General features: G+C 46.9%; 1 protein-coding gene across 7 annotated transcripts in view; it reads right to left on the bottom strand.

Moving 5' to 3' along the window:
* Positions 1 to 16,893, bottom strand: part of LOC112429437 (fructosamine-3-kinase-like) — a 598,793-nt gene that overhangs the window by 69,729 nt on the left and 512,171 nt on the right. The window lies entirely within an intron of this gene.

A 16,893-nucleotide genomic window follows, 5' to 3' on the forward strand; every position in this document is an offset into this window, starting at 1 on the left:
AAACATAAAACGCCTACAGGAAAACAGAGTGAGCTTAAGTTTTGAAAAACCTGAATCGAATTAAAATAGTTCGAAAAACAACAAAAGGAAAACACTTCCAATAATAGAACTCAAAAATTTTGGTTTTTATTATTGACTGTATCCTAGAAGAATAATCACTGTGTGACTGGGCACAGTGGCTCACACCTGTAATCCCAGCACTTTGGGAGGCCAAGAGGCAGGTGGATCACAAGGCCAGGAGATCAACAACATCCTGGCTAACACGGTGAAACCCCGTCTCTACGGATTCACAGCCGAATTCTACCAGAGGTACAAAGAGGAGCTGGCACCATTCCTTCTGAAACTATTCCAATCAACAGAAAAAGAGGGAATCCTCCCTAACTCATTTTATGAGACCAACATCATCCTGATACCAAAACCTGGCAGAGACACAACAAAAAAAGACAATTTGAGACCAATATCCCTGATGAACATCGATGCAAAAATCCTCAATAAAATACTGGCAAACCGAATCCAGTAGCACATCAAAAAGCTTATCCACCATGATCAAGTGGGCTTCATCCCTGGGATGCAAGGCTGGTTCAACATATGCAAATCAATAAATGTAATTCAGCATATAAACAGAACCAAAGTTAAAAACCACATGATTATCTCAACAGATGCAGAAAAGGCTTTTGACAAAATTCAACAGCCTTTCATGCTAAAAACTCTCAATAAATTCGGTATTGATGGAACGTATCTCAAAATAATAAAAGCTATTTATGACAAACTCACAGCCAATATCATACTGAATGGGCAAAAACTGGAAGCATTCCCTTTGAAAACTGGCACAAGACAGGGATGCCCTCTGTTACCACTCCTATTCAACATAGTGTTGGAAGTTCTGGCTAGGGCAATCAGGCAAGAGAAAGAAATCAAGGGTATTCAGTTAGGAAAAGAAGAAGTCAAATTGTCCCCGTTTGCAGATGACATGAATGTATATTTAGAAAACCCCATCATCTCAGCCCAAAATTTCCTTAAGCTGATAAGCAACTTCAGCAAAGTCTCAGGATACAAAATCAATGTACAAAAATCAAAAGCATTCTTATACACCAGTAACAGACAGAGAGCCAGATCATGAATGAACTTCCATTCACAATTGCTTCAAAGAGAATAAAATACCTAGGAATCCAACTTATAAGGGATGTAAAGGACCTCTTCAAGGAGAACTACAAACCACTCCTCAGTGAAATAAAAGAGGACACAAACAAATGGAAGAACATACCATGCTCATGGATAGGAAGAATCAATATTGTGAAAATGGCCATACTGCCCAAGGTAATTTATAGATTCAATGCCATCCCCATTAAGCTACCAATGACTTTCTTCACAGAATTGGAAAAAACTGCTTTAAAGTTCATATGGAACCAAAAAAGACCCTGCATTGCCAAGACAATCCTAAGCCAAAAGAACAAAGCTGGAGGCATCACGCTACCTGACTTCAAACTATACTACAAGGCTACAGTAACCAAAACAGCATGGTACTGGTACCAAAACAGAGATATAGACCAATGGAACAGAACAGAGTCCTCAGAAAAAATACCACACATCTGCAGCCACGTGATCTTTGACAAACCTGAGAAAAACAAGAAATGGGGAAAGGATTCCCTATTTAATAAATGGTGCTGGGAAAATTGGCTAGCCATAAGTAGAAAGCTGAAACTGGATTCTTTCCTTACTCCTTATATGAAAATTAATTCAAGATGGATTAGAGACTTAAATGTTAGACCTAATACCATAAAAACTCTAGAAGAAAACCTAGATAATACCATTCAGGACATAGGCATGGGCAAGGACTTCATGTCTAAAACACCAAAAGCAATGACAACAAAAGCAAAAATTGACAAATCGGATCTAATTAAACTAAAGAGCTTCTGCACAGCATAAGAAAACTACCATCAAAGTGAACAGGCAACCAAAAATGGGAGAAAATTTTTGTAATCTACTCATCTGACAAAGGGCTATCCAGAACCTACAAAGAACTCAAACAAATTTACAAGAAAAAAACAAACAACCCCATCAAAAAGTGGGCAAAGGATATGAACAGACATTTCTCAAAAGAAGACATTCATACAGCCAACAGACACATGAAAAAATGCTCATCATCACTGGCCATCAGAGAAATGCAAATCAAAACCACAATGAGATACCATCTCACACCAGTTAGAATGGCAATCATTAAAAAGTCAGGAAACAACAGGTGCTAGACAGGATGTGGAGAAATAGGAACACTTTTACACTGTTAGTGGGATTGTAAACTAGTTCAACCATTGTGGAAAACAGAATGGCAATTCCTCAAGGATCTAGACCTAGAAATACCATATGACCCAGCCATCCCATTACTGGGTATATAACCAAAGGATTATAAATCATGCTGCTATAAAGACACATGCACACGTATGTTTACTGCGGCACTATTCACAATAGCAAAGACTTGGAATCAACCCAAATGTCCAGTAGTGACAGATTGGATTAAGAAAATGTGGCACATATACACCATGGAATATTATGCAGCCATAAAAAAAGATGAGTTCGTGCCCTTTGTAGGGACATGGATGCAGCTGGAAACTATTGCAAGAACAAAAAACCAAACATTGCATGTTCTCACTCATAGGTGGGAACTGAACAATGAGATCACCTGGACACAGGAAGGGGAACATCAAACACCGGGGTCTATTATGGCGAGGGGGGAGGGGGGAGGGATGGCACTGGGAGTTATACCTGATGTAAATGACGAGTTGATGGGTGCTGACGAGTTGATGGGTGCAGCACACCAACATGGCACATGTATACATATGTAACAAAGCTACACGTTGTGCACATGTACTCTAGAACTTAAAGTATAATTTAAAAAAAAAAAGAATATTAGAAAAAAAAAAAAGAAATCCCGTGTCTACTAAAAATACAAAAAAATTAGCCAGGTGTGGTGGCAGGCACCTGTAGTCCCAGCTACATAGGCGTGTGACGCAGGAGAAGGGCGTGAAACCGGGAGGCAGAGCTTGCAATGGGCCAAGATGGCAGCCGCATTCCAGCCTGGGTAACAGAGAGAGAGACTCCATCTCAAAAAAAAAAAAAAAAAAAAAGAAAAAAGAATCATCACTGCAAACTAAAATAACAATCAGTTAAAACAAACAAACAAACAAACAAAAACCGAAAAACTACTGCACAGTAAAGAAATCAATGCACCTACCAACACTCAGAAGGCATTCTTCAGATAGAAAGGACATTATAAGGAATCATGTATCTGAAACTAAGACACCATTGAGGAGAAAACACTAAAAACCAAGTAACCCAGCCTAAACTGGGACACAAACCTGAAGAGACATTACTAAAAAGACAGTGTGCAATGCAATAACATGTAAAAAGGTGGTTCTCGACATTATCAGTCATCTCTAAACCATAAATGAAAAGCACGCTCAGATACTGACTCATCCTAATTTGAACAATTAAAAGAAATCAATTATTTCAAACAAATTCCCCGGAGGAAGTTGCATACACACTCTCATACACTGTTGGGGAGAAATATACAGGCACTATGAAAACCTCTTGGAGCTTCCCAAACAATCAAAAAGGAAACTACCATTTCATCTGGCAATTCCAGCAGTGGGTATACACTTAGGGACAGTGAAATCACTGCATGGAAGCCGCAGCTGCCTTTCTAGGTTGACCGAAGCACTATACACAATAGCCAAGGTATGCAATCAACCTATCTGTCCATCAACTGATGAAGAGATGAAGGAACTTCAGCATACAGACACAACAAAATACGCCCCATCAACAAACATCGATGACAGAACGTCCATTGCGGCAACACGGATAAACCTGGAAGACATTATATTCAATGGAATCAGCCAGGCAGGGAAAAACAAACACTGCATCATCTCACCCATGATGAGACTAAAAAAGAATTATCTAATGGAAAGTGAAAGTATAATAGTGGTTATCAGATGCTGGGGGGAGGAGAGGGCATGGGCTGGCATTGGTAATGGGTACCAAGTTGCACTTCCAGGGGAGGAATTAATGCTGGTGATCTACTCCACAGGAGGGAGACTACAAGTAACAATATGGTAGGATCTCTTTCAACAGAGCTAGAAAGGAGAGGAACAATGAAGGTTCACATCACAGACAAATAAAAACTAGACATGGGAATAGATATGCAAAACACCCTGACTTCATCATTCCTCAAAGTACACAAGTAAAAAAAAATCCCACTGTACCCCCTAATTTTGGACATGTATGACAAACCCAATTTTAAAACTATAAATGAACAATGGCAAACTTCACACAGAACCATGAAGACCCTGAAAATCCAAAGCACTTTCCAGAAATAGAAACTCACTTGAATGCCTCACGCTCCCCGACGTCAAATTTCATCGAAAAGCTATACTTACTGAGGCAGCAAGGAACTGGCATAAAAATAGAAACATATGCCACTGGACAGTATCAGGCAGCCAACAGGCAAACCTGAATGTACTTACAGTCAACAGATGTCTCAAAAGGCCAGGCGTGGTAGCTCACGCCTGTAATCCTAGCGTTTTGGGAGGCCACAGCGGGCGGACCACTTGATGTCAGGAGTTTGGGATCAGCCTGGCCAACATGGTGAAACCCTGTCTCTAATAAAAATAGAAAAATTAGCAAGTGTGGTTACATGTGCCTGTAATCCCAGCTACTTGGGGGCTGAGGAGGGAGAATCGCTTGGATCCGGGAGGCAGAGATTGCAGTGAGTCGAGATCACACCACTTCACTCTAGCCTGGGCAAAAGAGCAAAACTCCGTATCAAAACAAACAAACAAAAAACCCAAACAAAATGGGAAACGGCTAGTCCACTCTGTAAATGACTTTAAGAGAACTGGAAACCCACACACAAAACATGGAAACCTCCTTCACTTTATCTTTTATCCTTATGCAAGGTACACAAGTACTGCAATGTCCCCAATGCACCCCTAATTCTGGACATGCAGTATGAACCCAACTTTTCAAGAAATTTAACAGTACAAAGCTAAAAATTCACATGGAACTACCATAGACTCTGAACATGCAAAGCAATCCTAGGGAAATACAACCTTGTTTGGAGGCCTCACACTGCTCAATTTCAAATTACATGGAAAAGATCTACTCATCCAAAGACTATGGTAGTGGCCTAACAATGAAACCATGTGGACATAACAGAACCTAAACATATATCTGTATGGAGTCAACACATTTTTTTCAAACACCTGGAAGATGCAGTGAGGAGGGGAAGGTCTGTTCAATTAATGAATCTGAAAATACAGGATATCCACATGAAAAAGAATGAAATAGGACCTTTATGTTACACAATACACAAATATCAACTCAAAATAAACAAAAACCTAAACACAAGACCCGAAAGCATAAAACTTCTACAGGAAAACACAGAGTGAGTGGAAGTTCAGAGCAACTTCATCTATGCTCATAGGTTGCAAAAGGAAAAAACAGTTGGGAAATATATGGAAAATACACTAAAAGTCAATGCAATGCATAAAAATTGTGATTTTTCTTTCTTGCCTGACCCAAAATCACTGCTAACAAAAGGAAAACAACACATGAAAAAGAAAACTCAAGAACTACAGCATGGTAAAGAGAGCAATGAACCAATCAACAATGAGAAGGCATCCTTCACATAGGGAGGGCATGATGAGGAATCATTTATCTGAAAGAGGTTGTTACATGGTATGCACAGGAAACTAATGCTACTAAGAAGTGAAACATGCAAAACCAAGTAACCCAGCCAAAGTTGGCCAATGAACCTGAAGAGACATTTGTCAAAAGTCCCAGCTACTTGCGAAGTCGAGGTGAGAGAATCACCTGAGCCTTGGGGAGGTGGTCAAGGATGCAGTGAGCCGAGATCACACCACTGCACTCCAGCTTGAGCAAACAGAGCCAGACATGATCTCAAAAGAGGAAAAAAGAAAAGACAAGAAATAAACTACACAGAGAAAGACAAACATCGCATTCTCTCACTCAGGAGGAATCTAAAAATCTTATTTCATAGGACTAGTAAGCATAACTGTTCTTAACATGGGTTGGGGTTCAAAGGTGGGGCACGGTCAGGGATTGGAAACAGGTATAAAGTTACATATTCCATGAGAAGAATGAAACCTGTAGTTCTATTTCACAGCAGCAGGGTGAGTAGGTCTAACATTATCAGAGTGTACTTTTCAAGAAAACTAGAAAAGAGGATTCTGAATGTCTTCACCTCAAAGGAATAATAATTCTATGAGGCAAGAGATATGCTAAATACCCTGATTTCATCACCAAACAATGCACCCATGGACCAAAGTGTCTCATTCTACCCTCTGGTGGTACACATTTACCATAGGGTAAATTTTTGTAAAGAAATTTAATGAAACAGGCTGAGCATTATGGCTCACGCCTGCAACCCCGGCATTTTCAGAGGCTGACACAGGCACAGCACTTGAGGCCACGAGTTCGAGACCAGCCTGGCCAACATGGTGAAACCCCATCTCTACTCAAAATACAAAAATCAGCTGGGCACAGTGGTGCTCACCTATAATCCCAGGTACTCGGGAAGCTGAGGCAGGAGTATCACTTGAACCCAGGAGGCGGAGGTTGCAGTGAACCAAGACTGCGCCACTGCACTCCAGCTTCAGTCCAGGCAACAGAGTGAGACACTGTCTTGAAAAATAAAAAAAAAAATAAAAAGAAGACATTCAAGGGATCAACCAACATGAAGAAATGCACAACCTCACTAATCATCAGTGAAATGCAACTGAAATGCAACTCACAAACACAGTGAGATAACATCTCACGTTGGTCAGAATCGCCATTTTTCCAAAGTCAAAACAACATGCTGGCGAGGCGGCAAAGAAAAGGGAACGCTGCTACATTCTTGGGGAACGTGAAAACAGGTTTGCACTGTGGAAACCAGTTTGGAGATTCTCAAGGAACTTAAAACAGAACTACCATCAGACCCAGCAATTCCACTACTTGGTATCTACCCAAAAGACAGTAAATCCTTCTATCAAAAAGACACAAGATCTCGTGCATTCATGGCCGTGCCATTCACAAGAAAAAAGATGTGGAGCATCCTAGGTGACCAGCAACAGTGGATTCGACCTTTTTTTTTTTTTTTTTTAATGTGGTGCATAGACACCACAAAATACTACGCAGACATAAGAACACACAATCATGTCCTAAGCAGCGTGGATAGACCTGGGGATTATCATGTTTAGCAAATCAAGGCAAGAACAGAAAACCAAACACTGCATGTTCTCACTTATGAGTGGGAGCTAAACAGTGAATACATTCGAACATAAAGATGCAAACAATAGACACTGGGGACTATCAGATGAAAAAAGGAGGAAGAAAGGGGGTGTGGGTAGAAGAAGCAACTGACTGGCACTTTGTTCATTTGCCTGGAAAATGGGGTCAGTGGCCACAAGCCTCAGTGTCATCAAATGTTCACATGTAAATAACCTGCAATTTAATCAAAATAAGTCTATTATTATTATTTTTTTAAACAGGGTTTCCCCAGGCACAGTGGCTCCCACCAGTACTCACGGCACTTTGAGAGGCTGAGGCAGGCAGATCACTTGAACTCAGGAATTTGAGAGATGTTTGGGCAACATGGCAAAACCCTACCTCTACAAAAAGTGTAAAAAAATTAGTGGGGTGGCTGGGCGGGGTGGCTCAAGCCTGTAATCCCAGCACTTTGGGAGGCCAAGATGGGCGGATCACGAGGTCAGGAGATCAAGACCATCCTGGCTAACACGGTGAAACCCCGTCTCTACTAAAAAAAACAAAAAACTAGCAGGGGGAGGTGGCGGGCACCTGTAGTCCCAGCTACTCGGGAGGCTGAGGAAGGAGAATGGCGTAAACCCGGGGGGCGGCGCTTGCAGTGAGCCGAGATCCGGCCACTGCACTCCAGCCTGGGCGACAGAGCGAGACTCCATCTCAAAAAAAAAAAATTAGTGGGGCATAGTGGTGCACACCTGTAGTCCCAGCTACTTGGGAGGCTGAGGTGGGAGGGTCACTTGAGCCCAGGAGGTCAAGGCCGCAATAAGCCAAGATCACAGTGCTGCATACCAGCCTGGGTGACAGAGCAATAACCTGTCTCAAAAAAAAAAAAAAAAAAGGATTAGGATATATTATAGATAGATAGATAGATACATGGATGATAGATAAAACAAAACCCAAAACCTACAGTCATCCAAGCAATCGGTGACTGGCATAAACACAGAAAGACAACCAAATGGGCCAGAAGTGGAGGCTCACGCCTGTAATCCCCACACTTTGGGAGGCAGAGGAGGGCGAATCACGAGATCAGGAGATTGAGACCATCCTGGCTAACACAGTAAAACCCCATCTCTACTAAAAATACAAAAAATTAGTCGGGAGTCGTAGCAGGCACCTGCAGTCCTAGTTACTCAGGAGGCTGAGGCAGGAGAATGGTGTGAACCTAGGAGGCGGAGCTGGCAGTCAGCCAAGATCACGCCACTGCACTCCAGCCTGGGTGACAGAGAGAGACTCCATTTCAAAAAAAAAAAAAAAAAACAAAAAAAACCCAAAAAAAACAGACAGACAACCGAATGGACAAAATAAGGGAGCCAAGTAATCAATCCAAAATTATGTTTAGAGCACACATTTTTCAAAAGCACACCAAAGGCTCAACAGTTGAGAAAACTGTGCACGTGCACAAGATTGAAATAGCACCTCTAAGTCGCCCATACACAAAAATCTATGAAAAATAAATCAAACAGTTAAATTCAATCTGGAAAGCAAAACACTCCAAGGAGAAAACATGGCATAAGCATACATTTTGGGGTAACTTGACCCTGTCCACACAGGTTGCAAAAAAGAAAAAGAAAAAGAAAAGGAAAAAATACGGGGAAAATACACACAGACAATAAAACGGCGTAACGATCACTTTTTTTGGATGGGACACTGAAATCACTGCCAACAAACGCAAATATAAACATGACAGACTAAGTACAACATTAGAGCCTCTGTGCAGGAGAGAACAAATGAATCCAAAGAGAAGGCATCCTAGACCGGGCATGGGGGCTCACGAGGTCAGGAGTTTGAGACCAGCCTGGCCAACATGGTGAAACCCTGCCTCTAGTAAAAATACAAAAATTAGCCTGGCATAGTTGTACACACCTGTAATCCCAGCTACTCAGGAGGCTGAGGCCGGAGAATTGCTTGAACTCAGGAGGTGGAGGTTGCAGTGAGCCAAGATCGCACCACTGCAACTCTAGCCTGGGTAACAGAGCAAGACTCCATCGGAGTCTGGTGCAGGGGAAGGGGGAAGAGAAAAAACAGAAAAAAAGAACAGCATCCTAAAGGTGAGAAGAAAAGTTTGGGGAAACATCCAGCCGATAAGGCATTGTTTTCCAAAAGGCACAAGCTACTAACGTTAGTAACTAGCAAAAAAAGACTAACCAAAAGAGAAACGAGTAACTGATCCAAAATTGGGCAAAGAGGCTGAATAGACTTTTAGCCAAAGAAGACATAAGACTGACTCTATCCTTACGAAAACGTGGTTAACATTACTAATCCTGCAAAAAATCGAAATCAAAACCATACGCAGAAAGCATCTCACTTATTCACATGAATATGACAAATAAAAATACAAACACAAATGCTGGTGCCAATTTCCAGAAAAAAAGAAGTGTTTATGGGAGGGTCAATTACTATATACACTCTGGAAAGCAGTTGCAGATTTCTCAAAAAACTGAAAGTACAATACCATATGATCTATTCATCCCACTGCTAGGTATAGAGTCAAAGCAAACCAGGATTTTGAACAGACATCTGTCTTTCCATGTCTATTACATCACTATTCACAATAGCTAGGATGATGGAATCCACCTACCTCTTTATCCACAGAAGAAGGAATAAAGAAAATGTAGTACATATATACAATGATATATTCTCCGGCCATAAAAAATAATGCAATTTTCATTTAGAGCAACACTAATGAACCTAGAAAACATTCTGTTAAATAAGCCAAGCACAGAAAGACAAACACTGCATGACCTCACTTACATTGAATCCAAAAACTTAACCTTCAAGAAGCAGAAAGAACAGGAGTGGTCTCCCGAGGCTGGGGAAGCAGGAGAAATAGGAGGGACTGGTTATGGAAACAAAGTTACAGTTAATAGGGAGGAACACATTCTAGAGTCCCCTTCCACAGCTGCGTGACTCTGGTTAGAATGTTGTTTTGTATTTTCCAGAAAAAGCTAGAAGGGAACAATTTTGAGAGGTCTTACCACAAAGAAATAATACCTGTATGAGGGAATAGTTATGCTAAGTACCCTGATTTGATTATCACCCAAAATATACATATACCAAAATGTCCCAGATGAGGCTGGGCAAGGTGGTTCATGTGTGTAATCCCAGCACCTTGGGAGGCTGAGGTAGGCGAATCATCTGAGGCCAGAAGTTCAAGACCAGCCTGGCCAACGTAGCAAAACCCGGTCTCTACTAAAAAACACAAAAATTAGCTGGGCATGGCGGCACACACTTGTAATTCTAGCTACTTGGGTGGCTGAGGCACAAAAATCACTTGAGCCTGGGAGACAAAGGTTGCAGGAAGCCAAGATCATGCCATTGCACTCCAGCCTGGGCAACGGAACAGAACTCTGTCTCAAAACAAACAGAAACAAAAACAAAAAAGTCCCAGATAAGAAAAAAAGTCCCAGGATACCCTCTGCTTATGTGCCTTATTACAGACAAAACATTTAAGAAGTATAGGCCAGGCGCAGTGGCTCACGCCTATAATCATAGCACTTTGGGAGGCTGAGGCGGGCAAATCACAAGGTCAGGAGATCGAGACGAGACCATCCTGGCAAACAGGGTGAAACCCTGTCTCTACTAAAAATACAAAAATTAGCTGGCCATGGTGGTGCGTGCCTGTAGTCTGAGCTACTTCGGAGGCTGAGACAGGAGAATCACTTGAACCCAGGAGGCGGAGGCTGCAGCGGCCGAGATCATGCCACTGCACTCTAGCCTGGGCGACAGAGCAAGACTCTGTCTCAAAAAAAAAAAAAAAGAAAAAAAAAGAAAACAAACAAAAAACCAAACAGTGGGCGGGCACGGTGGCTCACGCCTGTAATCCCAGCACTTTGGGAGGCCCAGGTGGGTGGATCCCAGGAGACTGAGACCATCCTGGCCAACATGAGGACACCCCGTCTCTACTAAAATACAAAAAAAAAAAGTTAACCAGACGTGGTGGCACACACCTTAGTCCCAACTACTCGGGAGACTGAGGCAGGGGAATCGCTTGAACCTGGGAGGTAGAGGTTGCAGTGAGCTGAGATCATGCCACTGCACTCCAGCCTGGGAGAAAGAACCAGACTCCATCTCAAAATAAATCAATAACTAAAAATTAAAAGACAAATATGTAAAAATAACAACCAAACAACAAAACAGTGGAGTTTATCCAAAGACACAGAGACTTTTAGAACTGGGAAAAAGGGCCCTATTGGGCTCTAGGAGACCCACCTGCTCTCGGGGTCACCGTCCCCTACCCAGAGGCTACTGAGAGAGTCCAAGCAAAGAACAGGTAGCTCTATGCACATGGGGCACCCCGTGCCCAGGCAACCTGCTTACATGTGGGGAAACTGAGTCTCAGAGGGGCAAAGGTATTGTCCAGGTCTGCTTGCCCTGTTTCCAGGGCCCATGCCCCCATGCCCGGCCCTGCTCACCTCCCAATCTCCGAGCAGCGCTTGGCATCTGCAGCCACGGAAGCCCTGGCGTACACATGGTTGTAAGGTTCCTTGGAGGCCGAGGGCAGCCAGACACAGAGGCCAACAATGACCAGCACCAGGACCACGACCAGCAGACCCAGCACCACTAACTTCTTCATGGCTCTGCTGCATCCACGGGGCAAGGAGCAGGGTCAGGACCAGCCTCAGACACTCCCTGGCCTCTCTCCAACAGGGAACAGTCTGAAGTCAGGCCTCAGAAACACAGGCCCAGTGTCTCCTTCCCGCCTCCCAGAATGTGTGCATGCTGTCCAGCGCCGGGGATGTGCACCTCCGAGGAGGAGCAGAGGAAGGGAAGGAACAGAAGCTGCCAGAGAACCCATAAGCTTACCTAGTCCCAGAGGGGACAAGAGGCCAGCCAGGGGGTGCCCAGCAATCCTGGGGGACAGTGGAATGTGTCTACACAGGGTGCAGGACACGCAGGCCTCTCACAGAGGTCCAGCCTGGCCAGGAGGATGGGGAGGCTGACATCACAGGAGCAAGGAAGCGCACGGTGACTCTGCACGGTAACTCAGCCTGTCACCAGGTGACTAAAGTTCACGCAGCCCTGGGAGGGCCCCGAGTGGGAGGTGTTGTGAGCCGGGGAATGGGGTTCCCAACTCCCAGCCTCAGTTTCCTCCAAAGGGCACTGTCTGCCCACGATCCCTCCAGTGAGCCCCAGGCTGGGTCCCCTTCTGCCTCTCCCTGTTCCTGTTCAGAACATCTGAACTCACAGCCAGTGTCCGGGAGATGGCTCTGGAGATGGTGGAGCAGTGGTGTCCCTGGCACCAGACCGGAACGCAGCCTAAGGGGCCTCACCACACCCTGCTGTGAATATCAAAGGTGTGTTCTGGGAACATGGCCTCGGGCCCTGAGTACAGACTGGTTCTGCTGCCCATCCAGAAACATTAGCACCCCAGGCCCAAGGAACCACCTGAACAGCCCAGAAAGGCAGGGCCCAGAGAGGGCCTGAGCTGGCCCAAACTCACACAGCCCAGCAGTGCAGGCTTGGCCACTTGGTAACTGCCCCAAGCTACTGCATGCTTCTGACCAGCCCACCAAGAACTCTGAGCCAGGAACAGCCGTGGGCCCAGCCCAGGGGACCTTGGACACTTCTATTCCCCTGTGGCCCTCATCTGCCAAGGATATGGGCCAGAGGCTCCACGAGTCATGGCTGCCTCCCCTGCTCCTGGGCCTGCTGTGCCTACAGTGCCGGAGAGCCCCTGCAGCCTCCACCTGAGGACTATTCCACGCCCATAACACCTACCCCACAATCATCCTTCCAGGCTGCCCCAGCTGACAGAAGGGGACACGAAGGCTGACCCAATATTGCTGCCTGCCTGGGTCACACAGGCCTGTCCTATCACCCACTGTTCTCAAATGGGCTCTGGACAGAACCCACCAGACACACAACTGTGAGATCCTCAATAGCCCTAGGGTGGAGGTGCTATGACCAAGCCCTTTCCCTGGCTGTTCCTCCCCCTGAACATCAGGGTGACTGGGAAAATGACAGGGCAGGAACCAAGGCCCCATGACCTGTCCCTGAAGGCTAGACAGCAGACAGGAACCTCAGGGGATTTGGCCCTGCTAAGTGGCTGCACTCCATGGCAGTCAGCTGGGAGGGGTCTAAAGTGGAGAGTCACAGGGCTCCGTCCCCTGCCCTGGCCTGCTCAGCAGTTTCCTCTCTGCCTGAGAGCATATGAGACATGCAGGATTCTCAGCAGCAGGTGGGCAGGAAGAATGTCTGAGTGGGCAAAGGATGGTCCAGACCCCTGTAACTGACCCCAAAAGGAAAACCCTGGGCTGGGGAAAGTAGGGAGACAGAGAGCTGCCTGAGATGGGGCACAGAAGTGTGGCAGCAGCTGCGGGTTCCAGAGAGGGGAGAGAGGAGGGGAGGCACTTTATCAAAGGTCATGTCAACAGAGGTAGGGCCTACAGAATGAAGGAGGCTTTTCCTCGCATGCTGAGTGTGTCGCATTCTGTCCCAGTCAGCCTTCTACCGGCTGAATGCAGAGAGGGAACCAGGGGGAAGTGGATCTGGGGAAGCCATGTCACCCAAGGAAAGACTGCAGGGGCTGGCCTAGAAGTCTTCTCCAGACCCCACAGCTCTTGCCCTGGGCACATAAGGTAGTGAGTTCCCAGTCGCCAGAAATATGCAAGCCTCACTCACTCAGAGACACTGACTCTGGTGTCAGTACCACACACTTCCAACACACGTGCAAGCACATGCGCGCACACACACAACTGAGCCTAATCTAGGCTGAGCAGAGCAGCTTCCCATGATGCAGCAGAGGGAGGAAGACGTAGACATGGCAGCCAGTCTGAAGTTTCCTGGTTAATCCTTCAACCCAGCTTGATGGCTTTGTCACCACAACCCCAGAGCCACAAGGCTGAAACCAGAGCATAGCCCCAACCCCATTCACAGGCAGGAAACTGAAGCTTAGACAAAAGGCATTTACCGAGATCAGCTGGCCCCAGGAGGTCTCAGACCTGAGGGTGAGCCCAGCCCCCAGCATGGAGTCACTACCCCTGGGTATGAGAACGCACAGATCTCTGGGGCTTCCCCAGGCCTGTCTACACCCCTGGACCGGATGCTTACCACCCAGACCTGGAGTTGGAATCTGTCTCCCACACTGTCTACGCTTGCAGCGCAGAGTTAAGAATTGGAAAAAACACCCCTTCAGTAAGATTTAATAACCCCTACCTGCTGGAAACCTGTTGAAAGAACTATATGTATCCCTACAGAGAGCTGAGAGGTGGCAGGCGCTCCCTGGTGTTGGGCAATGACCCCTCGCACAACCAGCCCTGTCCCACCCCAATCCACAGCCACACACAGAGCCCAGGAGCCGGAGAAGCATGGCCCAAGGACACAGAGTACCCCAACCCCATCACAGCTCTGGCTCTACTCCAGTGCTGACTACCCCCATCCACACTCAAGGTTGCCAGATCCTCCCAGGCCTGTTTCTTCATGCTGCACTCTTCCCCTCTTTTTTTCTCTCTTTAGGCAGAGTCTCGCTCTGTTGCTCAGGCTGGAGTGTACTTTGTGCAATCTGGCTCACTGCAACCTCTGCCTCCCGGATTCAGGCGATTCTCCTGCCTCAGCTCCCGATTAGCTGGGACTACAGGCAGGCACCACCACACTCAGCTGATTTTTGTATTCTTAGTAGAAAAGAGGTTTCACCATGTTGACCAGGATGGTCTTGACCACTTGACCTCTTGATCCGCCCCGCCTTGGCCTCCTGAAGTGCTGGGATTACACGCACGACCAATGCACCCGGCTCACTCTTCCCTCTTAATTCCAAGAAGCCACGGCTCTCTCAAGGGCTTCTTCGAATAAGTCAGGTGACTCCCCCCAGCCCTCCTTCACCCACAGGCATACCTCACTCAAACCCACTTATCAGCCAAGAAACAGAGGCCCCCCCGCCCAGCCCAGACGAAGTCGGATAAAGAACCCAGGGCTCTGTCCACCTGTGGGATCCCTCTGAAGGATGAGCCCACAGGAGTCTTGCCCCCTTCACCCTAAAGTGCAACTCACTCCTACTTCACAGGTGCATAAACCAAGGCTCGGAGAGGAACAGGAGCTGCTCTAGAGCGCAGCAAGCATATGGCACAGTTGAGAATGGAACTCAGACCTCCAGACACTCCCGGGAGTCCCCTGGCCTGAGCTTCCCCACCTATAATGTCCAGCAGCTCAGAGAGGGTGAGTGGCTCCTCTGGGTCACACAGCGCTTGGGCACAGCCAGCTGTTCTCACTCGCTGGCTCACCGGACTCTGGATCTGGTCGTCCAGCAGCACATCAAAACCAAGCTAAGATTCCCTGCTGTGACCCAGTTCCTCTCCTCCCCGCCTCCCTCAGTAACCTGGCAGTGCAGGGGAGGCTTTAAAGGCACAAGAACTGCTATAGGTGGGACAAGGGCTGGCTCCTGGTCCCATCCCTGGGGCTGTGTGATCTGGGACGGCTGCAGGTCTGAGTCCGGTGGGGTCTCAAACCCTGAATGAGAGACCTGAGCTCTGAAGGCCTTGGTGGAGCTGAATGAGGCCGGGTTTCAGCGGAAGTCAGATTAGACTGAAGGTTCCCTGGGAGATGGGGCCACAGAGCTGGGGTGCAGCCAGAGATGCCCACGCCAGGAGGGGTTGGAGATGTAAACATCTGAGACCCCACAAGGTCTGAGGAGCCTAGATCACCTCTACGACCCCAGGGCAAGAGATACCTTTCCTAACAGGCCCTCTCCCCAACTTGCAGGGCTACAGGCAGGGCTCTAGGAGCTGTTACTCCAAGGACCCCCCTCACCTGGACTGAAGGGAGTCACATGATCCAGAAGGGTCCTTCCTCAACCCCCACTTTCAGGGTTCTGAGCAGACAGGCTGACGGAGGATCCCAGACAGTAGAAGCAGGGGAATGAGGCCCATCCATCCATCACGCCCTTACCTGCTCTGCCCCATTCAATGAGATGGGGTAGGTGCCCTCACAGGGCTGGCAGGCCCAAGCCTCTCAGCCCTCAGATCGAGGTCCACACATGGTCAGCAACCTGCCAGAATTGTCACTCTTAGCAAGGCACATGCTTAAATTCCTTCTTTCATTCCATCATTCATTCTCCCATCAAATCCCGGCCCCTCCAGATTCTTCTCTCAAGGAGCCCTGGGCAAGAGAGCTGGGCATGAGACAGTATAGTCACCCCAGGGGGAAGGGCCCTAGGGAAGGGGCAGACACCAGAATAGGGGCCTTGGGAATCCAGCCCCAGCTGGGATTGGATTTGGAGAGCACCTGCCAGGTGGAAGGAACGACCTGAGCCTAAAGGCCAGGAAATGGAGCCTTTTCCAGGAGTGAGGGCTACAGGGGACTTCTTGACCACCCTAGGCCCTTCCTGAGCCCCAAGGTGTCAAGGTTGGAAAAGGAGGTGGCTGAGCTAAGACCTTCAAGGCCAAGCCAGTCTGGACTTTGAGAGCCCTGGGAGGCTGGTGAATGTGTCACCGGGCCCAATAACCCACTAACCCTGGCTCACTCATTAAGACTTTGGTGGGTGTCCATTAGCGCCTTGGCCAGTTCCAGGAGCCAGGCAGAAGGTAGGCATTATGGGAAGAAGGGAGCGCTGATTGGGGCACTAGGTGGAGGCTAGCTGAGCTG

Source organism: Macaca nemestrina, chromosome 15 (assembly GCF_043159975.1).
Source record: "Macaca nemestrina isolate mMacNem1 chromosome 15, mMacNem.hap1, whole genome shotgun sequence".
Lineage (NCBI taxonomy): Eukaryota > Metazoa > Chordata > Mammalia > Primates > Cercopithecidae > Macaca > Macaca nemestrina.